At 35.3% G+C, this 24,451-nt stretch overlaps 1 long non-coding RNA gene across 36 annotated transcripts in view; it reads right to left on the bottom strand.

The window, feature by feature from the left end:
- LOC103161473 overlaps positions 1-24,451 on the bottom strand; it is an 82,844-nt gene that overhangs the window by 35,183 nt on the left and 23,210 nt on the right. For 16 of the 36 annotated variants that reach the window (XR_004769192.1, XR_003483147.2, XR_004769195.1 and 13 more), the window contains 4 exons: positions 17,623-17,682; positions 14,603-14,692; positions 12,853-13,315; positions 12,094-12,242 (listed from right to left, as the gene is read on the bottom strand). This is a non-coding gene — a long non-coding RNA (uncharacterized LOC103161473). Of the gene's footprint in view, positions 1-735; positions 2,958-12,093; positions 12,243-12,852; positions 13,316-14,602; positions 14,693-17,622; positions 17,683-17,737; positions 17,832-17,933; positions 18,109-24,451 lie in introns of those variants that run through there. The other 20 variants (XR_003483156.2, XR_004769211.1, XR_003483176.2 and 17 more) reach the window with 10 other exon arrangements.

Genomic DNA, 24,451 nt, shown 5'->3' with positions numbered 1-24,451 from the left:
TGTGGTCATTCAATTTTGCTGTTCCTATTCAAATTTATTATCTTTTCTGAAATTTAACTTCACTCAGTATAATTTTTCTCCCCTTTGAGTGCACCTGGAAATAATAAGTTATAAGTGTTTTTGTATTTTTTATAGCTCAGAAACTAAAAAGAGGGTTGTCCTTATTGTGTCTTTTGGTTTTAGTGACATGACTTACATATGTATTTGCAGAATAGAGAAGAGGGAAATGATAGATGACTGTAAAGTAACTGGGAATTTATGAACTCAGACACATTGCAGATTTAATCATCTACTGGGATATAATCCTGATAAAGGTACTGCAAGAAATAGGTTTCAACTGTTTTTATTCCTCAAAAAGACAAAATTTTAAAAATAGATTCTCATGGTAGCTAAGTTGCTATAAAAATGTATTTTAAGAGAACAACATTTTATTAAAGCCTGAAACAATTACCCTGCTTTTGTAAGTTTTAAAAATATTTCCAATACTATGGTTTTCATCAAATTGTTGGACTGCTTTTGTAGGTAAATTAATTAAGGCATTTTCTTCAGTTTGGTAAGCTAACAAAAGAGATCACAATAGATGGAAGCTTTGTCTCTTGTTAATAAGTAATTCAATGTATTGTAATAATAAGTAAAAAGTTTTATATGCTTTACTGAGTTAAAGTAATCATGCCATTGAATTTTTCTGGGATTCACTGGTTACATTTAATACACATGAGGATTTCTACAAACATGAAAATTTCATATAAATTTTATTGGAAATTGACCAAACTACTTAAAGAAAATTTAAAGTTTTAAAAATCAACAAATTAGTATCATGTATCTCAGCTTCTAGGCATAAAAGTATAAATGTCTCTAGAAGGTATGAGCTCACAACAGATCTAAAAGATGTCAGTTGAACAATATTCAGTTATGCAGTCATGCCACACTGCTTAATTGCCATTGCACTGTTACATTCAAATGAGGATATTCACCATGTGAATAACTTGTAGTAAAGTGAGTCCAGAGCTGTAAGTCTTGACTTAAGAACATGCCAAATTTAAATGTTTACTCTGATTTAAGTGTGTTACATTGTTCATGCATTTATTGGAAACTCTCTGTAGGTAGAGAAAGTTTAATCATAAAACTTGCAAAATGTGTGTGATTTTAATGACAATGCAATAAGAATAGAGCATGATGTAAAAACTGTACCAACTATTTAATCAGTAAAATATGTTTATCAATTTGACAACATAGAAAGTTCTAGGATTCTCTATTCTTATATTACACTGAAATTAATAACAATGCATTTTATACTTGAAAAGAACCCCAGTGATTTAGATCTTTTTCTCTGCATTAATTATGATGAGACATCATAAAATTATGAAAGATTCAGGGCTAGTAGGCTGGATTTAACAGTTTCTCGATGTATGAATATTTCAAAGTCCATTGTATAATACAAATGCATGTACTTTGGGTTATAATAATAAAAACATATATGTAAAGTATATATCTAGAAGCTATCCTTGGAATTATTTCACCTACTTCTCCAGTTCTCCAGACTTTAATAGAAACATAATTTTAAAAAATAAAAAATAATATTACAAAATTATTTTCACAATTAAACAGAATACAGTTGCAAAATTTCCAGCCTGATATACTGCAACCAAGGAAATGGGATGAAATAAGCATCAACAGACCGGTCAGTAATAGAAACACCATGAGACCCAGAAGGTAGTATAATGATATAGATGAAGATTTACCCAAACACAAGGAGAACACATTTGGATAGCTTCTAGGGCCTGGTAACAACAGATAGTATATTGCTACAAAAAAAAGCAAAGCAAAACAAAAAATAATAAATAGAGCTCAATTTAATAATGAGTTCTAGGGTCCCCAAGATGGCTCAGTGGGTCAAGGTATGTGCCTACAGGCCTGAAAACCTGAATTCAGTCCCTGGAATTCACATTTTGTAAGAAAAAGACCCAACTCACACAAATTGTCTTCTGAACTCGGCATATGTGTGTGTGTGTGCACATGCATGCATACACAAGGAGAGAGATAGAGATAGAAATAGAGAGAGAGAGAGTGAGTGAGAGAGAGAGAGAGAGGCAGAGAAAGGGAGGGAGGAAAAACTAATGTAGACTTTTCTCAAAGAACAAAAAAATGGCCAACAGCTGTATAAAATGTTTAGCATCATTAATAACTCTGGAAATGCAAACAACAACCACATCAGATATCATATCACTCCAGTCGAAACAGGTTTTTATTAAAAGGGCAAATGTCAGAAATGAAGAGAAGTTCAGAAGTAATGCAATTGCCTAGACCTTCAGGGCCCTTGAGTACAAACAAAGACTGGTGCTGTCTGGGAAAATCAGAAATGGGAACTCAAGCAAACCATCTTTCAGGTTACAAAGTTCTCCATGTAGAATTCAAATTGCAGATAACGATTGAAGAGCTGTAATTTACAGTGACATCCTGCCTTGGTACATTCCATGAATTCTATCAGCTGACATATCGCTCTTTTTACACATTTGCAAAGTTCTTAGTGCTTTCCATTATTTTCCAGTGTTATTAATTATAGTTCTTCAGTGGAATATTTAACAATCATTTGGAAAAAATATATTGTCACCCATTCACCATTAGAAAGAGTTTCTCTAAATTAATTGTCTGTCATATAACAAGTATGTTCAGTTGTGAAGGATTAGATGAATAGTGAATAAAAAGGGAACCATAATGGACATTAAGTGTCCATAAATTGGATGCTCCAATCACATACAACGTTATGCTGAGAAAGGACCTCTCATGAAACAAAATAATGTGAGGCTACAAATATGAAGTCCTCATTTAAAAGTCTAGAATCCTTATGGGGTAAAATTCACCAAGTTTTACCCACAGGGAAGAAAGATGCTCTGAGCACAGATCAGGAACTACAGGCCATAGAGGAAAGATTCAGAAGAAACCATCCAAGGAGCACTCTAGAAGTGAAAAGAAAAGTCATTTTGTCTCATCAGCACATCTGAGATTTTCTGTTAAGGTGGTCCTTCCAGACTACAGAAGAACAGACTTACAGATATACTCAGACAATATATAGATAAGTAGATGATGGATAGATGACAAAAGAGGTGTAATTAGATAGAAGGTATACAGATGACAGATGACAAATAACAGAAAATTGTCAGTCATAAATATCAAGAGATAAATACATATGATCAATGAGAAATAAATAGTGAAACACAGACAAGTAGATAGTAGGGAGAACATGGATATACAGACAACTCTAATATACGTACTACTTTTATTTAGTTTCTTTACCAGTACGGAGAATGCTAGATCAAGAATTGATTTTCATTTAAGTTTTTGAGGTATATTTCTCCTTTGCACTGACAGATCCATTAGTTCTATCATCAAGAAATGCACTCCATGCCAATCAAGCCTCCAAAATATGTGGGACATGTAACTAAGCACAGTTAAATTTCTAATATTTAGAGGAGTCTCTTTACAGCTTCCATACTTACTGTACCAGTAGAGTTCTAATTATGCATAATGTTCTTTTTTTTCACCAATATTTAGTATTTGCCATTTTGATGACAGCCATCTTAGTATGAGGTCACATAATTCTTGTTGTTCTGACCATGTTTTGTATACCTGTTGCTTATTGCAATGTTTTCTTGCCAAAAAGTCTACTCAGGATTTTAACACTTTTGGAGTCACTTTCAATCACACCACTTGCAAGAGAATAGTTAGAAATAGATAGCTTCTTAAAAAGCACAAGCTACATTCATAAATAAAAATGTTATGTTTCCTCCCATATATGGGATCTAAATTTAAAAGTGAAAGACCTTGAAACAAAAAGGGGATATGAGAAGAAGGGACCTCACCTTGAGGGTGAGGTAAAAAGAAAAATGACAGAATGGATGTAATCGAAATAAGATATTTGTTCATGGAAATGTCACAGTAGAACCCATGTTCATATAGTAGACAAATGACAAAGACAAGGAACTTGAATAAGTGATAATAACAATATCATGTAGTCTGATGTTACTTACACACATAGCATCATTAACTACATATGTTATGAAGTAATAGTCTACTCATTTTAATGGTACTAGGATTTACGATAGAATTTTGCACACCATAAACAACCACTCTGCCATTGATCTTATCCCCTTGGCCTTATTTTATATTTAGGGAAGAAGAATGGGTTTTTAGATTTGCATATATATATAGATATATATATAGATAGATAGATAGATAGATAGATAGATAGATATAGATATAGATATATAGATATATAGATATAGATATAGACAAGGTCTTTGTGTATTCATTATCCAGTTATAAATTTCAAGTGCTAAAAGAATTTAAAAGAAACATGTCTGCCCAAATGCCTTATTTTAACAAGTGTATTACCTACTATTGCTACATCAGTTCTGCATTCATTTCTGCATCATTTAACTGGTTTAACTCATAAGAAAATTCTGTTGTGATACCTAATCATATTTGTCAAGTTGACAAAACCAGTAAGAGGGAACCTTGAAAACAGAGAGGTCAGTGTGCATGGCTGTGCGCCATTTTCTTATTTGTAAATTGATGTGAGAAAGCCCAACTTACTGTGGCTAGTGTCAATCCCAGGCAGGTGGGCCTGGGCTCTGTAAGAAAGATAGCTGAACTAATACTGGGATCAAGCCAGTAAGAGTGTGCCACCATGGTCTCTGCTTCACTTTCTGCCTGTAGGGTCTTCACTTGAGGTCTTTCTCTGGGTTCCCAAATGATAGGCTATAACATCATTCAGAATGTGGTGATATATTGTTTATGATTTATTAAAGCTTGCCTGAGGATTCAGAAAGTAAAGTCAGTCACAGGCCATAGAAGCCAGGAACATGCCTTTAATCCCAGTAGCCAGAAGCTAGGAGGTGTTAGTATAGAGCTTTAATCCTTGGACTCATGATTAAGACATAGATCTCTGTGAGTCCAAAGCCACCCAGATCTACACAAAACTGAATCAGTCTAAAAGAGTATTATAGCTCACACCTTTAGTTACCAACATTAGAGAAGTATATAAGACAGTATATAAGACAGAATCAAGGTCTCAGAGAGGCATTCATTCTCCAGCCACACTGAGGATAGTTTACAGCCTGAGGCTTGGTGAAAGCCTGTGGAGATAAGACCAGACCATTCAGCCAGTCTGAGATAGAGATTAGAAGCTAGTGGCCAGCTGCTTTGCTCTTCTGATATTCATCTTGAAGCCTGAACCCCAATATCAGACTCTGGGTCTTTTATTTATCCAGTTACATCACAGGAATCCATTGCACCAGTTGTTTTTGGACAGTGTTTTGTCAAATTGGCAGAAAAAAAGTTATGGTATCTGAATTTCCTGAGCAACTGGAGTACCCTCCCATAGCCTGGGAGAAGGAACTGCTGTCTCTTTTCCCTGAAGCTTTGGAGTGAGAAAGAAATCCCCCCAATGAGGAGGCAACTGGCTCCTTCTGTGCATTATGTCTTCCTAGTTGTGTGTAGTTTCTATTAGCCTGTTTTTTTCACCGCTAACAACATGCATTTTACAATTAAGAGAGATGTAAGCAATGCTTTAAAACAAATTAAATCATTGCTTTTCTTCAATAAGAATGAAAATGCAAATCTGCATAAGAAAGAACGTCAGTTGAACACAGAGCTGTCATATTCACACATGCAAAATATTTCATTTCACCATTTGTTTGAAAATATTGCCAGTACCCATGAAAGAATAATTTTTCTGTCTAGTGCTTTAAAACAATGCTCTTTTCATTTAAATGAAGGTCACTTTCAAAATGATTTTTCCATCATTTCTTCTGGGTTTTCACATGTGACACAGGAAAGAGTGCATTCTCTGTCATTCACATAAAATAGGAGCCTATTCATTTGATTCGATATGTTTATCAAATAAATTCATTCCATAACAACCTAGTCTTTTTTACATTAAAATTATGTACAATTTTAAGTTTTATGCTAAGGCCATTTTCAAGATTCCAGATTCTATATCAATTTAAAATTTTCTTCTAAATGATTATGAAGCTAGTGCGTTAGATAATTTCATCTTTAGAATACTGTCAGAATGCAAATATATTAATATATTCTAACATTGTTTTCAGGAAATAAATGTATAAGAAATTTTATGCCCTGAAATTTGTGAGTGCTCATGTACTTTTGGACGTATTGGTCATGCAAAGTTTCTTGGTGCAATAAAACAGCAGTTTAGAACCATGGACACAAGCTATTGTCATTATACATTCTTCTTGCCTGTGTTAATTTCAGCACATCTTGGTATGTTATTTATATTTTTATTTGAGCTTCTTTACTCTTTATTACATGAAATTTTTACCAACATTGAATATATTATTTGAATTTCTATATAAAATAATAGAAGATAGCTCTTGCAGAAAACCTGGAACATCTAATAAACTAGATATATAATATTAATTTGGGAGCATATTGAGATTTGGGTACCCAGGATGAAAGAGCAGAAAACTGGAGATGAAATATACTTTGAAATAAATCTTTATATACACATATACAATCTGTGTTGAAAAACTACCAACAGGATCATTTAACTGATTTCTCCCGTGTAAAAGATATTATCCTCAGATGTGCAAGGTAAAGTAGGTACGAACTCTGAAGGAATTGAAGGCAAATAGTGAGAATGAATATTAGGAAATGTATTGTGTATGGCATATGAGGTTCACAAATAAGTAAAATGTTTTATTAGAATCATGCAGCAACAGTGAAAATTCTGGAAGATAAGCACAGAAGAGACAAACCTGCAATTCAAGGACTAAATCAGTGAAGTTCTTATTATGAATATGTTTTCTGTGTTTTAGGACATTTGTGAAACTCACATATGCATGCATTAGTGTATTTCAGTAAAGAAAGTAATTTTTAATACATTGTAGTGGTAATTTCTATATAATTTTACAAATATTATTCTAATATCTAATATGATATCTATAAACTTTTATTTATTTAATTATTGATTCTTAATAATATCAAAATAATGAATTTTAGAGTGAAATTTCCATGGATGCATTCTATTAATATCTTTTGAATATATGTTAAATCTATAGTGATAAGAAAAATGCATGACACGATAACTGAGAAAAGACTCCTTATGATGTCTCTATCTCCATAAAGAAACTGTCTGCCAATCACTGATAAAGACATGTTTCCTGACTACTACATAGAGAGGAATCATTAAGCTCTATATCTATTAGTCTACTTAGCTTTACCTGTCCATTTGACACAGATTAGAGTCACCTGTAATCAGCAGAAGGATTACCTAGAGCAGGTTGGCTTTCTTACTTATTAATTGATGTTTGAGAGTTCACCCCACTGCAGATGATACAATTTCTGGGGCGGTGGTTCTAGGCTGTATGAGAGAGCTAAATAAGCATGAGGATGTGAACAAGCCATCAAGCATCAGTCCTCCTGTTCTAATGTACTTTGGGTATGAGTAGTTTATTGGATTAAAGTCTCTTTATTTCCAAGCACAGCCGGATGAAACACAGGCCAGAGCTAGGTTAAGAACCCAGCCAGCGCAGCCAGAACAAAGAGAGAGCGCGGTCCCCCCCGTGCAGTTCTTTAAGAAGCCCCTCTTACGTCATCCCGGCTTTCCTTCACCCCGCCCTTATGGGCGAGTCCCCAGGTCCACCTGGTACCTGCCCCAGGACTATTGGGCGGGGCTAGGGTTACTCCCTACAGTAGTTTCTCTGATTCAAGGTAATTCTGGGTGGGATACCAAGAAGTCCAGCCTTTAGGATCCTGTCCTGACTTCTTTTGTTGGTTGAAAATGCTTTTCAACAGTGTATTATCACAGCAATAGAAATGAAACCATGCATTTATAATTAATGCAATCCTTTGTCTACATATGTTAAGTAAAGTTTATATTTTAGTATTCAACTTAACATTGAAAGTCTTCAAAACTAGAACAGTAACAATGCTATTATGAAGAAAAAGGATATTGAAGGAAAAGGAACCTGGAGACTTAAGGGTAGATTTCATTTAACTGAGTGTCAGTGAATATATACCTCTAATGTAAATGCATGTTGAGAGCATTCAACTAGCCAGAGTCTTCAGTCAGATGTCCAGGCTAAGCACCATGCACTTCATGGTGTTCAGAGGATTTGGACTATACTATTCATTGTGAGAGTAACGGTACAATGTACTAATACAAGTTGTAATGTTAAATTGCCTTTGTGATTATTGATATGCAGAGCAGATTTTCAGGTTATGTGTCATTACATAAAATGTAACTTTCTTCAAGCTGTGTTTCTCAACTTCAGTGTGGAGTGATTGCTTTTACTGAGTAACAAGGTCTTAAATTAGCAGAATTATTGTTTACTTGAATAGAATAATTGCTTCAGCTTTGCACTGCACTCAGCATGAGGTACATATTTCAGTATACATAGAGTGCTTTGTTTACACTTGACACGTCACAATGCAACAATTTAGATATGCGTAATATTATTCTTTTCTTTGGAAAAATCAAAATTGTATTAAAATTATGTTATTATCTTCAGAAAAGTCAGAAAAAGAGAAGATAATGAACTGCATAGAACCATTGAGAAAGCAAATGAAGAAGCCTTTCTATCCTATCCCTTTGATTCCTTCACTTCCAGTGGTGGAGACTTACTGTACTTATTTGTTCTATCATTGCATTGTTCACAGTATGGAAGAAAATTTAGAACCTAACTCACTATAAATGCTGTGCACATTAAATAAACACATCAAAGTGTCTACAAAGGACTTGGACTAAGTCCTTTTATTGTGACCAATCAACAGATACAGAGAGATGTATCAACCTAAAGAGGGAATATATAGAAATTTAATTAAAATATTATGTAAATAGAAATTTATCAAAATTATAAATGCCTAGGGAAAGTGGAAGGTTATTTAAAGGAAATATATGAGCTGCATCATGTTTTCAAAATAAAGAATACAAACAGTATACTTTTGACAAGAGTTTACACTGTGAAATAATGAATAACTGTTTAAATCAGGAATAAGTGATGCATGATTGAATGTAAATATTAAGAATACTTATAATTTTATATAAATCAAAGTGAATACAATCACATTTTTTTATTTAGTATGGGACAAATGTCATAGTATGCATTTCAATCCTTGTATAAATGTGTCCTGACAAGATTTCTCTTCAATAGAAAGAGAACAGACACATAGGGGAATATGGCATTTAACTAACATCATGTACTTTTTTAACAACTTAATGGAAGATGAAGGAAGATGTAGTTTTTGATACTCCTATAGATTTTTCTGTGGAAAAATGCTGCTAGAAACATTACTGTTAATGTTATCAGTTTATTTTTTCCATAATATGTCAGAGATTTCTTTATGCTTCTTATTTTGTAGGTAAAATATAAAACAAAGTAAAAACTACTTTCTCAAACAAAATTAGTTATAAAAGTTTCTCCTTTGATGTCCTCTTAACTCACTGCAGAAGAAACAGTAATTTTCGATATTTGCTACCCTGCCTTTAAGAAAGCCTTCCATGATCTCACACAGCACATTTTCTACCCTTTTATTACCTGGGTTATTATGTGAAAATTTCAGAGTATGGCACATCAGAAGCTATGCACTCACTTCAAAGTCATGGGCATTGACTTTCATCTTCCATCAGAAATCTCTGAAAGATTTGATAAATCTTAAATATTGCTGAATATTATAACAATGCAGTTTTCCTGCCCTTCTGAATCAACAGTCTTGAAAGGATGTAATCATGTCCATCAACACCAACATGCATGCACACTCACACACTTCCATGAAAAGTAGAAGCAGCAAAGCAAAGTCATTCAGGATGATGAGGTCCCAGTAGGCTTTCCTAATCACACTAAGATTAGAACTGCTTGAATTTTCACTGTGGTATAGGATTTTGTCTGTACTGTACATGTTTACAATAGGCTAGAATGTGAATTTTAAATGTTCATTTAGATTTTTGCACAATGTTTGTGAAGCATTAGGTGATTCCTATTGGTATGGGGAAATTGCAATATCGGAGGAAGAACAAGCAAGGTAAATAGGAATTTCACTGCTAGTATCTGTCAGTCAGTCAGTCAGTCAGTCAGTCAGTCAGTCAGTCAGTCTCTTTAAACTTCCTTTCCTCCTTTCCAATTTATCAACACAGTCTGGTGTTCTATACTAACAGAGTTCTCAGCCCAATTCCAAGTATTAGTAGCTCTAAGGCTAGGAAAATACATTTCTATGCTCAAGTTTGATTTAACATTCAAAGGTCATTGTAACAGACTTGTGCTACTCTACTGTTGTGGTAGAGATGCAACATAGAGTCTCTCTGCCCAGTGAGTCCTAATGGCGTATGTAGGAAGAGAAGAAAAACTAGAATGAAAAGGTCCTGACAGTTGCCACACTAGTCTAGGTGTCAGACAAAAGCAAGACTTAACCTTCATCAGAGAAGTTTCCTGTAGTTGATGGTAATTAACAGATACCCAGAAGTGAACAATGTGTAGAGAGTGAGAGATTTTGGTATATTCAGTCCTAAATGGAATTTTTTCATCAAACTCTCTCATCAGGACTCTAGAATCTATGTGGAAGAGGGGGCAGAATGATTGTAAGAGTCACAGGTGGTAGATGACTCCAAGGAAACTGTATTCCAGACACAGCAGGACTGATTCACATATGAACTCACCGAAACTGTGGTAGCATTCACAAGACCTAAGCAGTTTCAAATCAAACAGTTTCTTGGTGCTGATAAAAGGAAGTAGACAGAGTATCCCACCCCTAAAGGAATTGCTATTAGTAATTTATACCTATCAGGAAAGGGGAAATCAATTTTCTCCAAAAGATTGTTGCTGGGTGTATCAATCACACTCCAGGGTACTTCCTATGCCCAGGAGTAGCTGGCCAACACAAAACAAACTCCATGTTCTGTTTGAATTATTTTTTTCTTGTTGATTTTTTTCTAATTTTTTCAGATCTTTTATCTGTTTTGAAATATTGCTTTATGTTTATGGGTTTTTTTTTCTTTGGGGAGTTGAGAGACAGTAAGAAAGAAGACAAAGTTAGGTGGAAAGGGAGGAGAGTAGGATCCAGGAGGAGTTGTGGGAGAAGAAATAAAATTATCAAAATATGGTGTATAAAATAAATTGTAAATAGAAAGTTTTAAAAAGAACCAACCACTTGTGTTGTAGAAAGAACAATGATTATAACGTGGCCATCTGGAAGAGACCACCTTGAGGAGGTAGCAAACTACATTAACAGAAAAAAAATGATACTGTAGAAGGAGAAACTTGATACAAATACTTCTTTTCAAACAGAGCTGGAGATTCCCTGATGCATGCAGCAGGTCCAGAAGAGGCAAGCATGGAAGATTTGGAGATACAGGGGTGGACCCTGTAATGTGCTTTTAGAAATAGAGTGACCATGTTCTATATTTCAGCATAGACACAATTTATTGATGTCTAATTTAGAGTCATATTTATTAATAATGTCATGTTTGGTTCTTTCAGTTTTCTAATATGGAGAAAAATAATGCGGATGCTTAATGTGTGGGGACTGTAAGTAATAGGACATATATTTGATAAAGTTACAACATAACTTTTGAACATATTGTTATAGGCGTTTTTGTTTGTTATTTGTCTTACTTCTCATGGTTTTGAGACATATAGTTCCAGGATAGTCTCCTCCTTACCATGTCTCTAGATTTCTGGGTCTACAGATATGCTTACAAGTACAGTCAACGTAGATAAATCATGTATAACACAGTAAGAACAATGATGTTTTTATTGACCATGTTAAGGATGATGCTAGTCTAGTCCAGGAAAACAAAAGCAGTAAATTAGATGATTAATAGAACATTTGAATTTCTAGACCTCTAGAAAATGAATATAGAAAGTAAAAGGCTAAAGGCTTAATGCAAATATTTCTAGTGCATTCTTTAGAAATGTCCATTTTCCTATTAGACCATACAAATGTTTTCTACATAAATCCTGAGGACTTTTTTTTTTTTTTTTGGTGTTTTTAGACACAGTTTCTCTGTGGCTTTGTAGGCTGTCCTGAAAGTAGCTTTTGTAGAACAGGCTGGCATCAAACTCACAGAGATCTGCTTACCTCTGCCTCCTGAGTGCTGGGATTAAAGGCATGTGCCACCACTGCCCAGGGAATCCCAAAGAAGTCTTAACCTCTGCAGCCAGCACAGAATACAGAGAAGCACCAGCTATCTGCTCTGTAGGTCCTTAGGGGAGGAGACTAGCCTGGAACTATATGAGACAAAAAAAAGAAATTACTCCAAGTCTCTAGTATAGGACAACAGAGACAAATACAATGTTAGGAATTTTAATCAAACCAAGGATTGCATTCCTTCCATAACAGGACAAGTGAGACATTCTAAATAAGCCATCTATTTCACTTTGCACATCCTTGCCTTACCAGTCATCGATGAATGCTTACCAAAGCTGCTTCTACTCGGCTAACAATGTTTTTGCACAAATGGGAAGACAGCCATTCATATCTCTGTGGTATAAATATTGGTGGCTGCTCTAGCCAGGGTACATAGTTTCTTTGTCCTTGCTCAAGACTCATTTTTTTTCGTGTGTAGGGGTGGGTAAATCTTAATAGATATTCCTGCTATTCCTGTTTCAGCATCTCCCTTTCTGTGTATCACTCCATGATTTATGAAATATTCTTTATTCAAACTTCACATGCAAGATAAACCTTTTGCTGAGCTGAATATTGAAAATTTGTGTTCCATAAATATGAAAAACTTAATATTCAGCCAAAGACAAATCACCAGATATCAATTCAGAAGTCATTTATTTTTCAAAGCAGAAATATTTAAGTTCTCTTGGGAGAAATTATTCATGTTCTTACCTTAAAGACCTTTGGAACAATGTCTGTTATATTGATACTATGACTGGAACTTTAAGAGTGGATTTGGCAGGTTTTCCTGAGCATGTGCAGTGTCTGAATGATGTCCCCAGGTGGCAGTGAGATGTATGCAGCTTGTATGCATGGTAGATTGAGTAGTTTACCTAACAGCAACCAGGACTGGAGCATAAGGTACAACTTGCTCTGTCTTCTGGATGGCTTCATTGCCTATCTGGAAAATACTGTCAATTCTACTTCTTCATTACTTCTTGCACAAGAAAGATTATTCAAATAGGGATTCTGTTCAAGTCCTTGTTAATTTCTCATAAGTAGGAGAGACAGGTGAGTATCTTCAGTACAAAATGAAATAAGCATCAACAAGCTTAGAACTCTTCAAGGAGAGCTGAGGCCCCTATTTAGCAGAGAATGTCACAACTTCTGGCTTTGAACACGGTGTTTTCTCCTCCTTGGGAGACAAATATAAAACGGTAGATCAGGTACCAATGAGTGTTCTCAAACATGAATTCCAGTTGCTTTTACTTTCTCATGAATAGTATTACTTATTCATCACAACTTGTTATCATCATTCTATTACTTTTGGAATCCTGCATTTCTCCTACAAATTGCTATAGAGAAAATTCTAACACTAAGGAAATGAACAAACTACATCATTATTTAAGAAAACATTTTTGCACCAAGAAGATGAGACTCTTAAGATAACTGCAGAACTGTAGCCTACCATGGTATTTCTTAGGGTCACTTTGTATTTTTCTTTCTTTCTTTCTTTCTTTCTTTCTTTCTTTCTTTCTTTCTTTCTTTCTTTTTCTTTTTCTTTTTTTTTTTTTTTGGTTTTTTGAGACAGGGTTTCTCTGTGTAGCTTTGGAGCCTATCCTGGCACTCACTCTGGAGACCAGGCTGGCCTCGAACTCACAGAGATCTGCCTGTCTCTCCCTCCGAAGTGCTTGGATTAAGGGGGATGCAAACAACACGCGGCTCACTTTGTGTTTTTCTTAAACATTTATTGTACACACTGAAGATAGACTGTGTGAATATCTATCAAGTCAAACTGTGTGAATATTTATCTCCTATTCCCACTTTTGCCCAATCCTTGAAGTTTTTAATTAAATGATGTTAATTTGTCTGATGTTCATTTTATAAACTCATGATGCTTTCATTTCCTGATGTGTAAAATTAATATCATTTTGGTGTTCATTACCTGAAGATCAGTTGTAAAGAATAAATGTTAACTGAAAATTTCCTTTCTTAACTGGAGATGAAGATTTTGTACAATGAAAATTTAAGAGAGGAGTACAGTATGAGAATATTACTTACTAGGAAAACTATTCTTATCTTATTTCTATTACAAATTTAGTAACTTAAACAATATAAATTATCATCTTTTTGTAGGTCAGGAGTCCAACACATATCTCAGTAGACTGAAAGTACTGCAGTAACTGCTCCTGTTTTGATTCTCAGTTGAGATTCTAGCCCTGGCTTCTTCCAGAGGTCTAAAGGCCCACATCTTCCACATCCAACTTTTCATGCTGACTCTGTACCATCCTCCACACTCATATACTCTTCTGACTCCTTTTTTTTTTTTTTGCTCATTGAGAATTTTGGGAGATTGCTTTGGACGCAACTAGATCACTTAGAGGATTATCTCCTGTGTTTGGTTACATTTTCTGCTGTTGTGAAGACACACTATGGCCATGGCAAATCTTATAAAGGAAAACATTTAACTGGGGTTGCTCACAGTTTCAGAGTTTTAGTCCATTATCATCATAGAGGCCATGGTGACCTGCATACAGACTTGGTGCGGGAGAAGGAGCTGGAAGTCTTACATCTTGATTCACAGAGAAAAAAAGAAATTAATGTCTCACTAGGTGTAGTTTGAGCATAGGAGACCTTAAAGCCCATCCCCACAGAAACATACTTCCTCCAACAATGCCATACCTTCCCCCAACAAAGTCATACCTCCTAATAATTCTACTCCCTCTGAGGGACATACATTTTCAAACCACCACATCTCTGTGGCTTTCTATCAGATATCAGCAACCTTAATTCTGCCTGCAGCCTAAAATGCAATGAAACACACAGACACTCTCTTGTGTTATGAGATTATTGGTGTATTGAGAAAGTCTTTATTCTGCCTACTCTATTTGTAAAGACAAAGCAGGTGAAAATAAGCAGCATTTAACAGAAATGATATTTTTATTCAGCATATTATACCATAAACTCAAGATAAGAAAACTAGCATTTTGTGGGAATTTAAGGACTCATCACAGCTGTTCATCATTTTCATTCAGAGTTTGGCTGGGATTCCTATAGAAACATCTGCGTTTTTGGTTATCTTTACTGGTTCACATGGTTCCCTACAGCTTTTATATTGTAAATTTAGAATCTGTTAATCTCAAGACATATAACTATATGCTTTCTTCCCTGGGAAATGGTTGCATAGCTTGCTAAATTTCCTGGATTCAATACCCAATACCTGAAAAAAATATACATGCACATAGTGTGTGTGTGTGTGTGTGTGTGTGTGTGTGTGTGTGTGTGTCACATAAAATCTCCAAAAAGGATTCTTATGTTTTGTTATTAAATGTAAACACTATTTGCATTTAAACATTTTTTCTGGAAACCGGAAAGTTTAGATGACACTCTTGTTGTGATATAATATTCAGATGGAGATTGACAGAGAGATAATAACTAGTAGATGTAGTTGTAGTTACATAGTATTACTGAAGCCTGACCACAGAATAAATTTTAACATGTAGCTTCAAAAATGAATCTGATCGCTGACCTTTTATGTGGTGTTATATTTTAATAGACAAGGATGAATACAAGGGGATGATATACTAACTTCTTCTTTGAAACAATTATAAACTAGTTTACTTGTTGGGAGTGGAGAACTGATTCTATTAGAGAATTTCTCAGGGTCCTAACCTCCAGAGCTCTGCTCTGCATTGTATTGCAGATGCTAGCTGATTTGCTGTTGAATGGCATAGCCTCAATGGAAAATGTCCCCCAGATTTGCATCTCTACAGAACTAAGCATTTGAATAGGCCTGCACCAGGGCAGAGGGCTAGGTTTATGTGATGAATGAGGATAGAGTGTTAGGTGGTATTTGTGGAGACATCAAGAGGAGGAGGGATGGTTGAGAGATGTTAGGATAAATCTTTCCGCCAAAAGCTGCTTGAGCCCCACCACCACTTGTGAGCTTTATGCCAGTTGCCCGCCTGAGTTAGGGCCCAAATGAATACACAGAAACTTGTATTATGTTCAAAGCTGCTTGGCCAATGACTAGGACTTCTCATCTGCTAGCTAAGTCTTAACTATCATAAACCTATGTATTTTATAAGACATCTTATTGGACACCTTATTGGCGTCCCTCCTTCCCAGCAGATCAGGAACGGAGGGGAAAAGAGGGACCCTTCCTGTTTCTCCTGGACTTAAATATGAGTCTCCTTGCTATGTCACTTCCTGCCTGGATCACCACTTCTCTACTACATTTTCCAAAATCCTCTTTGACTCCTAGTCCTGTCTACTTGCTGTCTCATTGGCCAAACAGTATTTTATTTAACAATCAATAAGATAAACATACACAGTACATTCCCCATGAGAGAGATCTGCTGATAGAGTCTAGGGAGATGGAAGAGAAATGGCCTCAGGGTCAGGGAAGAACACTTAGAAAGCAGCCAGGAAGATGCTGAATAAAGGAGAGATTTCAATTTTGTAGCATGGAACTGAGAGCTCTCTAGAGATGACGAGATGTCTGTGTCTGGTCTTTATCACCATTGGGTTGCTAGGAATTTCCAAGTCCATGCTCCCCCACTCAGGCAGGACCTCGTGGCTTGTGTGGTCTGAGATTGAGACATGCCGGGCCACTACACTTACTTCTTTCTGAATATTAACTATGAGTTGTGTTTGGGGGCACATATTTGTCATCCTAGCTATTGGATAGAGGAGATAAGGGACAGGAGCTCAAGGTCAGTTTGTACTATATAACAAATTGGAGGTCAATCTGGACTATATGAGACTTTGCAGAGAGAGAGAGAGAGAGAGAGAGAGAGAGACAGAGAGAGAGAGAGAGAGAGAGAGAGAGAGAGAGAGAGAGAGCTCTGCTTGATTTATAAGCAAATGGCAATAAAAGTATATGTGTAATGAGTAAGGAGACATCTATGGGAATAGTAGTGAGACAGATTAGTCCAGTTCCTGTCAGTGTAATCCCCTGGCTGTGAACTCCCAGCCTCTAGCATTGTCAGAAAGCAAATTAAATTATCTCAATTACTATGTCATTTTCATGCTAACCTGAAATTAATGTATATAAATATAGGTAAAATTGAATCACTCAGCATACTAGAGAGTATAATTATAATGATTACTTTATATATATATATATATATATATATATATATGTGTGTGTGTGTGTGTGTGTGAAACATTTCATACATGCAAAATATACTTAATACAATAAGAAAACAATAATTAAAATGTAGGCAGACTTTTCCTTCCTGCCTGCCAGTTTTCAAATACCTGACACAGAGACACAATATTAATTATGAATACTAGGCCAATAGCTCAGGCTTATTACTAATTGGCTGTTAAGTAATAATATTTGATAATTTTCCTTTTAAACTTCAAGTTAAAAGGCACTATTATCTCTGCTGATAGCATTCTTTTCTGTGAACACATGATCTTTAAGAAGTTGGCTATTTATCCATTCAACATGCTTCATATTACTACTAATAATGTAAATAAGGATAGCACACTTACTCAAACACATGAAGATTCATCATGTACTTAGTGTCCATGCAACAACATAAATATTTCCTCCTGTGCAATATTAAGAAACAATACATAAAGAAATTGCCTCTACCTAGGAACTCACATTCCATAATGGTTGACTAGTGAGAAAGAGTACAGAAATTATTTGAGTCTTCACATCACTGCTCATGGTTACCTGTATATATCTCCTCTGGCTTCTGAAATACAAAGACCAAAGAACTCAGTTAAGGTAGAGCCCCTGAGACAGTTTTTATCTCTATGATCCCATGACCCGAAGCAGGAGAGTGGGGATTTTGTACCAGCCGGGAGCCTTGGGAAGCTAAGAAAGGCAGTTTCATCCATGACGTCCTCTGAGTTTCCAAGCAGGGAACAAAGATTCCTGTTGACCATCAGCTTGATCTGTTCCTTCTTCCTTAGTGATGTCAATCAGACTGCAGTTTTGCTATATTTATTCCTTCAGATCCCTTTGAAGGTCTTTTAGAATTACAGTTAATGTTAAGAAGTTTTTTGGGCAAGGCAGTGGTGGTACACACTATTAGTCACAGCATTTGGGAGGCAGAGGCAAGTGAATCTCTGTTAGTTCAAGACCAGCCTGGTCTATAAGAGCTACAGGTTCAAAAGCTACACAGAGAAACCCTGTCTTGAAAGTTCAAACAAAGTTTTCTGAAATTACAGCTTGAAATTTACAGGCAGCTGCACAAAATTAGAAAAAAAAAATATCCAGAGAGAGGTAATTGAGTCCCAGAAGGACAAAATCTGTATGTACTCACTTGTAAGTGGATATTAGACATAAAGCAAATGTTAACTAGAATACAGTCCACAACCCCAGAGAAGCTAGGTAACAAAGAAACTAGGTAAAACATAAATGGATTACCCATAGGAAGGGGAAATAGACAAGATATCCTGAGTAAATTGGGAGCTTGGGAGGGATGGTGGAAGGGGAGAGAGAAGGAGAGAAGAGGAGAGTGGAGGAGAACATGAAGGAATGGGATGACTGAGTTGGGAGAAGAACAGAGAGGGAGAGAAAGGAAGGAAATACCATGATAGAGATGGCCATTATCAGGTTAACAAAAACCTGGCACAAAGGAAATCCCCAGGGATGCACAAGGATAACTCCATATAAAACTCTAAGCAGGAGTGAAGATGGTGCCTGAACTGGCATTGCCCTGTAATCAGATTGAGGACTACTATAATTGTGAGCACAGAACCTTCATCTAGTAATTGATTGAAGCAAACAAAGAGATCCACAGCCAAGCACCGGGCCAAGCTCCTAGAGTACCATCAAAGAGACAGAGGAGCAATGATATGAGCAAAGGGAGCAAGACCATGATGTGGAAACTCAAATAAATAGCTGACCTGAATTAGTAGAAGCTTATTGACTCTGGACGGACAGTTGGAGAATTTGCATAGGACCAAACTAGGCCTCCTGAATGCTGGTGACAGTGGATAGCTTGGGTAGTTTGTGGGGCCACTGGCGGGTAGACCAAGGTCTATCCCTAGTGTATGAACAGGATTTTTGAAGCCCATTTCCTGTGTAGAGATACGTTGCTTAATTTGATATGGAGGGATGGTCTTGGTTCTGCCTCAACATGGTGATGGGACAGAATTTTTTGACTTCCTACTGATGGCCTTGTCCTCTCAGAGCAGCATATGGAGAGTTAGGTAGGTGGAAGGGGAGGAGGGGGGGTAACTGGGCTTGGTATGTAAAATATGAATAAAATCATTAATTAATAATAGAAGATGAGGGAGAAAAATTAAAAATATGTTTTTTTAGAAAATTAAACTTTTATATTATGCTGACCATTTCATAAAGATAATATATTTGAAACAATGCTGTTTTCCTGAGATTTTTATCTCATCATTTATTTTTCTACTCAAGCACACATCTAATCCATGAAAAGAGATTTGGCAGAAAGAAAATTTAAGTACCTTCCTGGCTTTCCTTTTGAAATCCTAAAGTGTTACATAAAATATGGGTGGTGTGGGAAAAAGATAAGAGGTAGAAGTTTGCCTCTCTCACCCCTCTTATGTCTTCTTTCTTCAAAGTGAAAGCTTGAATTTCTACGGAGAGGAAATGCAGAAGACATGGGCACACACAACCCTTATTACAACCTAGAGAGGATCCTTGTATGTTGTTTCTCAGATAGAGTTCATGGAGTCAATAAGGCTTTGTTACTGATTCAATGACATCAATGAACAACCATCCAGCCAACTAAACAAATACATAAAACAAACATGTCAAGTTTGAGACAGATCTGCAGTTACTTCTGTACTGGTGATTTTATCTGCCAAATTAGCTTTGAACCCATTGTGGTATGAATGTCAGACTTTCTAGAAGAGTCCAAGTCATTGTGACTAATTTTTTTGCATTCCTGTCAATGTGTGTTTGCATAAGATTACTCACTCTTAAGCTGGATGGACAATGACACAGAAATATGCAAAGATGGGCTTATACTTATCATATGATTATTAAAAGCAGTTTTATATCCATTGTTGGTTGCTGTGAAATCCTAAAGTGTGTGAGTGTGTGTGTGCATGTGAAAATCCCATTGGAAAAACACCGTAAAACGGCACTTCCAATATCAAATCAATAATATATTAATTAAAAAGCTTAATTTTATTAATCTCTAGTAAACAAGAATTATAATGTAATAGCAATACACTGTACAAGAATGACTATAAGTATAATCCTAATATGACCATAGCAGAGATGGTTTAGAACTTAATTTTCATACATGACTACTGGAAGCTTAAAATTAGCAATCAATTATTAAATATTCAGAAGTATCCTTTAAAGATGATCATATATTCACTGTATGATCCAGCATCTATAACCCACATTATTTATTTGAAGAAATAACATTGAAAAGAGAGGATTATGGTTCCCAAAACAAAAAGGATTAACTATTTCTGCTACTGACTTCTGATAGAAAAACAGTTTAGCTAAACACTTCTTTAGTTCAGTTGCAAAGATGATATTAAACATGTCAGCTGTGACACCTTTTACTTAAAGCTTTAAGGATTATACTGACAAACTGATATCATTTAAGGACAAGTAAACTGAGCACAGTGGGGCACACCTTCATCCCAGCACTCAGGAGGTATATGCATGCAGATCTTTGTGAGTTCAAGGCTAACCTGATATACAAAGTGAGTTCTAGGACATTCAGGACTGTTACATAGGGACATCCTCTCTAAAGAAATTCAAACCAAACTAAAACATAACAAAAAGGATTAAGTGATTTAAAATATCACAATTTAAATATTTCTTTCATTGTGTTAATTTTTTTATCTCTCTAGCTTTTTTTTACAACTTTCAATATTTATTTTTTTCCATTCATTTATTTAGCTCATAAATAAAGTCATGCACAATTATGATACACAATACAGTATATTCACAAGGGCATGGCTAAATTAAACCAATAAACATGTTATATCACACATATTCATCATTTTTGTTTTGAGAACACTTAAAGTATACTATCTCACAACTTTTAAAATATAGCATATTTTTATCAACCATATTTATCATGCTCTCAGTAGATATCTCTCTAGCTTTTTCACTACTTTCTGTGTTTACTATATGTCTGTGTGTGCATGATGTATGTGCTGTGGTGGTCACAGGACTACTATGTGGGCTTCCTTTCACCTTGAAGTGGATTTCTGTGTTTAAACCCAGGTTTCCAGACTTGTTTTCAAGTCTGCACACACTGATTATCAGCTTGTTACTCTGAAAAGAGTGTGAAATGGCTGTTTTCCTTCTTTGTCCTCATTATTCCTTTTATTTCAGAATTCCCCACATCATTTAGTTATTCTCCATGGAAAAGTTACTAGAGCATTACCTTAGCAAGTTTTCTTTGAATGGAAAACAATTGTGTAATCATATTGCTAGTGTTCAATAAAATGTCTTCAAAATGGGTTTTCTTCACATCTAAATGAAATGTTTCTTTTGTGAGAGACAGTCTTAAGAGGTTCAGCTGAGGATTACAAGGATTCAGAGAAGAAATGATGGTATCACATTGGTTGACAGGGAAAGTGGGGAACAAGACAATCTACAAGAAGACCTCTGTCGTTCATCCTATAAGAGGATGGGCTTGATATGAACAACAGACTCTTCTCTGTGTGGAAGGAAATAAATTTCAAACTCAGTTAACAAATGGCCTGATTAAGTCAAGTGGGCTACACAACAAATGCCAAAGTCATGAATCTGAGAAGGGGAGAGGTTGGGGGTTGATTGATAGGTGTGAGAAGAAGAGGAGAAAGGATGGCAAGAGTGAGCAAACAAAGAAATTACTCACATGCATGAAACTGTCAAAGAACTAGATATCAAAAAGGGGTGGAGCAAGTGGAAGCTCTATTCACACCCTGGACAGAAATCCTCTACGCCCTGCCAGAAGATACTTCTATTCAACTCTATTGGTAGTAAGTAGAGTCATTAAATGAAAATGAAGACACTATTGTAACTCTGATACAGTATGGCTGTGGCATTACAAGATGAGATGATGTTAGTAATAAACAATCAGAGGGAAGCTGAGACTAAGACCCAAGGAAAGGTAGCTGTGTACTTAAATCATGGAGTTTAAATTTTCATAGGAACCCAATACAACAGTCCTCAGTCTCCTAGTATTGTAGGAAAATAAATGTCTTTTGTTTAAGCACAAAGTTTGTGGAAATTTGTTGGGACATAAAGTAATTCACACATATTAACAGAATGTTTAAAGTGGTACTGGGTGATGTATTCCATTCAATATTTACTTTTATTAAATATGTATATTAGAAAATTTGATGCATCACTGTTCTAAGTGCAAAAAGATCATATCCTCAACACTGTTGCTGTGGCAGGCAAAGACTTGAAATACAAGCAGATAAGAAATGGATTAATTATGATCATTATAAATAGAAACATTAGGTAAATAATAAGAAAGTTGTGACAAAAATATGATACACAGATATGATAATGGTTGGGGCTCTTGTGGCTTCCTCCATTCTTCATTTTTATTCAGTCTGAGGTATAGCATGTGAGGCAAAGTTTGTGATGTTCAGAGTAGATCTTCCCTTCTCAGTTACACCTGAAGTTGTTCTTACAGCTATCCTCAGAAGTGTGCATGCTAGGTAAGTCCCAACCTAGTTACACTGACAGTAATAAAACATCAAATTGTGTACACTGTCACTTATTATCTTCTTTAATATTCCCATGAATGACTGAGAAAGCATTTAGATGAGTATATATATTATATTATATATTTTTATATTATATATATTATATTTAGACAATGTCTAAATAATTATATATTATAATTAGACAGTGTCAAGACAGTTGAATGTTGGGAGTCATGCCACTATAAATTCTTTAAGTTTTTTTTTTTTTACATTTTATTGCTTAGAGCACTCAATGTAAATTTTCTTATTTGTGTAGGTGAATTTAAGAGCTGTCTTTACATATTACAAAATACTGCTTTTTGTGATTTATTTTAAAAATAGAGTGTTTGCTGAGTGTTAACAATTAGGATCTTAAAATTTGGGCTAAGTTCTGTGGATTATATTCTTTGTGTTAAGGAAGTAGAGGAGCCACCCTAAGTAAAGGAAATAAAATACAGATACAGAAAATCTGATGTAACAAGATTCAAATATTATAGGGAAGGAAGCTCAATCAAATGGCTGGGGCAGCAGGGGTCAGACTGAGGTTGAAACAGTGAGCATTAATTTGTGATTGGGACATTGACAGCTGAACTCAAGGTATGGCCTTTGACACCATTTTTTGGAGTAGAAATGAGAAAACTGTAGTAGAAATCCTGTGATGTCTGTAGTCTGTAAGAAGAGACCAAGAAAGAAATTTGTTCAATGAATAAGAAAAATAGATAGTGCCCCTGAGATTTGACACATTTGTTTGGCTTTTTCTCTTTCCAAAGGTAAATAAGCATTGGCAGACATGGAAAATATGGTTTGTTCTCTTTCACCAGATTTGCTGCAGAAAAGTATTGTATAATCTCAGGGAATCAGTGTTAATAAACTCCACACTATGAAAGGAAAATACAGCAGAATAACTCTCATTGTGTTTTCCCTTTACTCTCCGATTTAGAAGGTGGTGCAGAAAGAAAATACAACATACAGCTTACTTCAGCCTTCACTTATATGATTATGATTCTAGACAATATAGTGCCAGCAAAATTCAAATTCTCTTTGAAAAGGCAAAGCACATGTCTACTGCTTACTAAGGAGATTGACAATCTTTGAAAAGTGTCATAGAGATAGGGTGATAAACCCTCATCAGAATTTAAACTCCTACCTACCTTATCAAGCATTTCCTTATGATAATAATAAACAATGATAGTTTTTAAAATCTATGGTTTGCAAGCCAATTACATTAAGAAATACATTTTCACATTTATTACCTTATTTAATTTTCACTGAATATCACCAAACATGTTGTCACTGAAGGTATTTGGTAGAAAACAGATTTGGGGGGACAGATACACACATACTAAGGTAGCATACCTAATCTCTGACTGAAAGTGTTGATGTCCTTATACCCTTCCATTCACTAGACATCCTTACAGCAACAACAGGCACACATATATGTTTTTCAAATGCATATTTTATAATTACATTATATTTCAGCTTTTTCTTATATCTGCTTTTACTTTTCTTCTATAATTTATGTTCCTTTAATAAAATAAAGGCATATGCATTAATAAAAAAACAGAAATACTATTGAATTAGGGAACTGTGATGATTAGAATTAAAAAAAATATCTCATAGGCTCATATGTTTGAATGTGTGATTCCCAGTTCATGGACTGTTTAGGAAAGATTAGGAT

The sequence above is a fragment of the Cricetulus griseus genome, chromosome 3, assembly GCF_003668045.3.
Source record: "Cricetulus griseus strain 17A/GY chromosome 3, alternate assembly CriGri-PICRH-1.0, whole genome shotgun sequence".
Taxonomy (NCBI): domain Eukaryota; kingdom Metazoa; phylum Chordata; class Mammalia; order Rodentia; family Cricetidae; genus Cricetulus; species Cricetulus griseus.
The sequence above is the reverse complement of the archived record's forward strand: the minus strand, read 5'-3'. Positions and strand labels throughout refer to the sequence as shown.